Genomic DNA, 5,638 nt, shown 5'->3' with positions numbered 1-5,638 from the left:
ATGTGGACTCGCCGAGTCGCCTACTTAAAACGTGTCCTGAGTCTCGTCCCTACTCGGCGAGTCGGACCCTATGACTCGCCGAGTCCAAGGCTAAATTAGGGCAATGCTCAAATAAAATTCACATACCGGAAACCAGGTGCTACATTTTCATTCCACTTTCTAGGAGCTTGTTTTAGACCATACAAAGATTTTGTAAGTTTACAAACTCTAGAATCACCAACAGAAAAATATCCAGGAGGAAGAGACATATAAACATCTTCAGTTAAGTCACCATATAAGAATGCATTATTAATATCTAACTGATACAAAGGCCAAGAATTTTGTACAGATAGTGAAACAATTATTCTAACAGTCACAATTTTTGCAACACGAGAGAAAGTTTCTTCAAAATCAATTCCTTCCCTTTGATTATATCCTTTAGCTACTAAACTAGCCTTATATCTTTCTACTTCACCATTAGACTTGTATTTAATTTTAAATACCCACTTACAGCCTATTGGTTTTCTGTTCTTAGGTAAACATGTAATTTCCCAGGTATTATTTCTATGGAGAGCTTCCATCTCTTCATTCATAGCTTTAACCCAATTCGGATCAGTTAAAGCTTCCTTATAATCTTTAGGCTCAACAGTTTTATTTAAATTTGAAATAATACATTTAGTATTATTGTCTAAAGAAGAATAATTAACAGTCCTTTCTATTCCATATTTATACTTGCCTTCAACAAGATAATCTGAAAACTTAACAGGCATACGAGACTCACGTCTAGACCTAGAAGACCCTAAAGACTGTTCAACACAAGGGATTAAAGGTAACTGACTACTTTCCTCAGAAATGTTAGAAGAAGAAGGAACAAAATCACCAGAAGGAGGCACAACTGCCTCGCCACTACAATTAATATCATTATCAGAAATGATATCATCCAGGTGAATGGCTGCATCAGTACCATCCAGTTGTGATTTTACTCTCAGCTCATCAAGATTAATAGAATCATTTAAGTATTCATTAGTATCAAACTCATCATAGGAAAATGGATCATTAGGGCCAAAATCAGAAAAAATTTTGTCAACATTAGTTGACTTCAATTTAAATGGAAAAACAGATTCATAAAATTTCACATCCCTGGACATAAAAGAAGTATTAGTATCAAGACTAAGAAGTTTATAAGCTTTTTTATCAGAAGAATAACCTAATAAAATACATTTTTCAGCACGTTCAGAAAACTTATCAGAAACATTTTGTTTAACAGCAAAACAAAGACAACCAAAAACTCTCAAATAATCAAACACATGTGTTCTTTTATAAACAAATTCATAAGGAGATAATCCATTTAAAACTGATGTAGGCATTCTATTTATTAAAAAAACTGCAGTTAACACAACATCTCCCCAATATTTTACAGGAACAGCTGATTGAAACAAAAGTGACCTTGCAACATTAAGAATGTGTCTGTGCTTCCTTTCCACAACTCCATTTTGTTGTGGAGTGTAAGCACAGGAAGTCTGATGAATAATACCTTTTTCAACACAAAAGTATTTCATTTGATTATTCACAAACTCAGTACCATTATCAGACCTCAAAACCTTAATACTAACATTAAACTGATTTAGTAAAATATTCACAAAAGTCTTAAAACAATCAAAAACTTCACTTTTATATTTTAAAAGAAAAACCCAAGTAGACCTTGAGAAATCATCCACAATAGTCAGAAAAAACTTGAATCCTTCTACAGAGGATAGTCTATAGGGACCCCAAACATCTAAGTAAATTAGTTCACCCAACTGAGTTGAACAATGTTGACTAGGAGAGAAAGACTCCCTAGTCTGTTTAGCCCTATGACAGACTTCACAAGGAGGAAGAGAATCATTTCCTAGATTCAATTTATCTTTCAAAATATTTAAAGCCTGATTAGCTGGATGACCTAATCTACTATGCCAAGTTAGCTTCGAAACACAACACTTAGAATTAGTAAGATTTACTGAATTACTTGAGGGAACATGATCTAGATAATATAACCCCCCAGATTCTCTACCATTCTCCACCATCTTCTTTGATAGTGAATCCTGAATTTTACAATTATGTTCTGTCACACCCCCAAACCAAGGATGGCGGAAACGTCCGGGGGTGGAGGACTTCATGTAGAGTATCACGACAATGAGTATAATAGTGCTCAAAGTAAATACAACCAACACAAATATAATTGAAAACGTTACATCAAAGCACATGTTTACATGATTCACATCAATTACATTATAATACAAAATGATTTGTTTGACGATTTATCGTCCCATCCTCAAAACGTTGTTGATTTCCTGTTTTCACTGAATTCCTGAGAATACAAGTAGTTTTGAAAAGTGTCAACACAAAGGTTGGTGAGTTCATAAGAGATTTCGTTGGAAAAGTAAATCGTTTTTCTTGTAAAAGCGTTAGAATATGTATCCAGAAAATCCGATATTTTCTTTAAAAATCTGCGTAATGTAGTCTTATGACTGAAGACCAAAATGTATAAGTAACCTTTCTTATTAATAGAAAATGTTATGCACTTAAATAGACATGGACGCATTTGAATTAAATGAAATTTTTGTATGTTCTCATGTTCGTTAATACTTTATATATATGTAGTCCTAAATTAGAGGACTGAGAAATAACAAGTATTGACCATACTTAAAAGTATAAATGTGGTTTCAAATGATGTGTAGTCGTAACTACCAAAACCAAAAGTGTACAGTAATATCTGTACTCATAGAGATAAAAATGTGATTTTAAATCGACATAAAACCCATTTAGATTTTAAAAATAAAATCCCGTAAACTTATGGATTGTTATATCCCTATGTGAGTCGCTATAATCATACTATGACTATGTGAACCTGCCACGACGTTCTCAGTGTCGCGAAAAATAAAATGACATTTGTCACCCGTAGACCTGCAGGTCCAACTATAGCTAGCAGCAAGGTGTGGGGTGTCAAACCCAATATAGATCTATATACAAGTATCACGTTCTCCCTCAAGGAGATTCTGATTATAACTACCAGGAATTATATCCCGCACTCGGACGTACGGGGAGAGAGAGAGAGAGTCTCACAATATAGGTTAACAAGTTTACGTGAAATGTGTGTGAATATAAATATTTCTTGTATGAATGTACCCTTCTTGTACGAGTGCGTTGAGTGATGTATCATAAACTATACCTATTATAGTTTATCTAAAATGTATGTAATATGTATGAACTCTTTTATGGAAATGTATTAGTGTTGTGAATTTATCAAACTATAGATTAACAAATTTACGTGAAATGTGTGTGAATATAAATCTTTCTTGTATGAATGTACCCTTTTTGTACGAGTGCGTTGAGTGATGTATCATAAACTATACCTATTATAGTTTATCTAAAATGTATGTAATATGTATGAACTCTTTTATGGAAATGTATTAGTGTTATGAATTTATCAAACTATACTTTTTATAGTTAAATAATACGTGTTCTAAAATGAATGAATAATATTTAATATGAATGACTTAGTTTCAGTTCATAATGATAAACTAACAAGGAAACACATTCAAATATTAGAACTTATGATTATACACTTTGCTCAACATAATACAAAGTGTTATGATATTTACATGCTATTGGCTAACTTTAGCCATTCTGCCCTGTTTTTGGAAAAATCATAGAAAAATCATACGAAGTCGAAAACTAGATCCGTAAATTCCGAGAGTTCACAAAATGTGTCTAGTTTATTCATAATTTTTATCACGATTTTTAATGACCTCCAACTTGGGTGAAAAAGTCCAAAATCACAGACTGGTCCGGATTGTTGTTTGAAATGATAGGCAGTTTTGTAAAAATGACCATAAATTGTAGAAAAATCGTATGGAGATGTGCAAGTAGCCATTGTAAAGCTAAAAACTTGAACTATTTGCACCTTGTACAGTTTTGAAAAAAAAAATGTTTAAGATGCCCAAAACAGTCCGTGAATGGAGTTGAACTTTTCTGATGAAGGCTGTTAGAAAAATTTAGTTATGTTCTTAGTGTTTTAACTTGTATTCCCCCCCCCCCCCCCCTGAAAACTTGAGAAAACATGAAAATGTAGGGGTATGAACTCACCTTGAGTGATTTCAGTAGATAAGTATTGAAGAAGAGAAGTGTTCAACCCAAGAACACTTGAAGAATCACTTGAAGATTCGAAGCTCTAACGCTAATATGATGGAGTTTGTGTAAGATATCCATGATTTGAGTGGAAATAAGTGAGATAATCATAAGGAGGATGAATTATACTTACTAAGAATGGAAGAAAACTTGATAATCAGCCTTGAATCTCGAGTTTGGTGGAGAAAAAGTTTGAGAGAAAAGTGGTGTTTGATACTTAGTGAAATGGGAGAAAATGAAAGAAATGAGGAGAGAGGATGTTTGTTCCAGCTCAAAAACGTGGGAATGAGTGTAAATTGGGTGTGAGGGACATTGAAGTGACCTAGGTAAGGTGGGGAGGTATGGCTGGTCATAGAGTGGGTGTGGGGTGGTTGCTTGTGACATTGGATAAGGCAAAGTCAACACTCCACCTTTAATAATTCACCCATTTGATTTTTATTATTTAAATAATGATTTTCATCAAAATATGTTTAAATTATGAATATTTAGGGTTTATTATGTTAAAATATAATTTCTGGAGAAAATCACGCTTTAAAATCACGAAAAATGGGCTTAAAATGTTAAAAATATCAAAAATGGGCTAAAAGTGACAATTTTCCGGATTATGGCCGAGGTTCGGCCTTCTGATGCTGAAACCGAGAGGATGGAGCCAGAAACCGAGAGGAGAGAAGAGAAAGGAGAGGAACCGAGAGGGGGAGGGTGGAAACCGAGAGGGAAGAAAGGAGAGAGAGGGAACCGAGAGGTGGGAAGGACAGAGAGGCGCGAGACAGAGCGAGAGAAGGGAACAGAGAGGGGCAGAGACCGAGCGAGACAAGGGAAGCGACAGAGAGGCGCGAGACAGAGAGTGAGAAGCGACAGAGAGGCGCGAGACAGAGAGTGAGAAGCGAACAGAGACCGAGGCTCGGTCTCTGCTATAGTGATTCGGTCCTCCGGTTTCAGCCAACAGAGGCTCTATTCGGTCCTGTGCTCTCGGTCCTAGGTCTCGGCCTTAAGGAGCTTCGGCTCCTTAAGAAGGGTTTCGGTTCCTAAGGTCCCGTTTTCTCGTTTTTACCCCGTTTTAAGCCGTTTTTGACCCGATTAAGGGCCGGAACGACCCGAATGATTCTAAAAAGTTACGGGAACTATTTGATGGAGATTTGGGAGAGATTTCTCATGCTTGGAGAGATTTGGGAGAGATTTGACATTCTTGGAGAGATTTCTCATACAAAGAGATATTTGAGAGAGGTTTCACATACTTGGAGAGATTTGGGAGAGATTTGACATTCTTGGAGAGATTTCTCATACAGAGAGATATTTGAGAGAGGTTTCACATACTTTGAGAGATTTGGGAGAGATTTGACATTCTTGGAGAGATTTCTCATACAGAGAGATATTTGAGAGAGATTTCACATACTTGGAGAGATTTGGGAGAGATTTGACATTCTTGGAGAGATTTCTCATACAAAGAGATATTTGAGAGAGATTTCACATGCTTAGAGGGATTTGGGAGAGA

The sequence above is a fragment of the Lactuca saligna genome, chromosome 6 (genome assembly GCF_052625555.1).
Source record: "Lactuca saligna cultivar CGN05327 chromosome 6, ASM5262555v1, whole genome shotgun sequence".
Classification (NCBI taxonomy): Eukaryota; Viridiplantae; Streptophyta; class Magnoliopsida; order Asterales; family Asteraceae; genus Lactuca; species Lactuca saligna.
The sequence above is the reverse complement of the archived record's forward strand: the minus strand, read 5'-3'. Positions refer to the sequence as shown.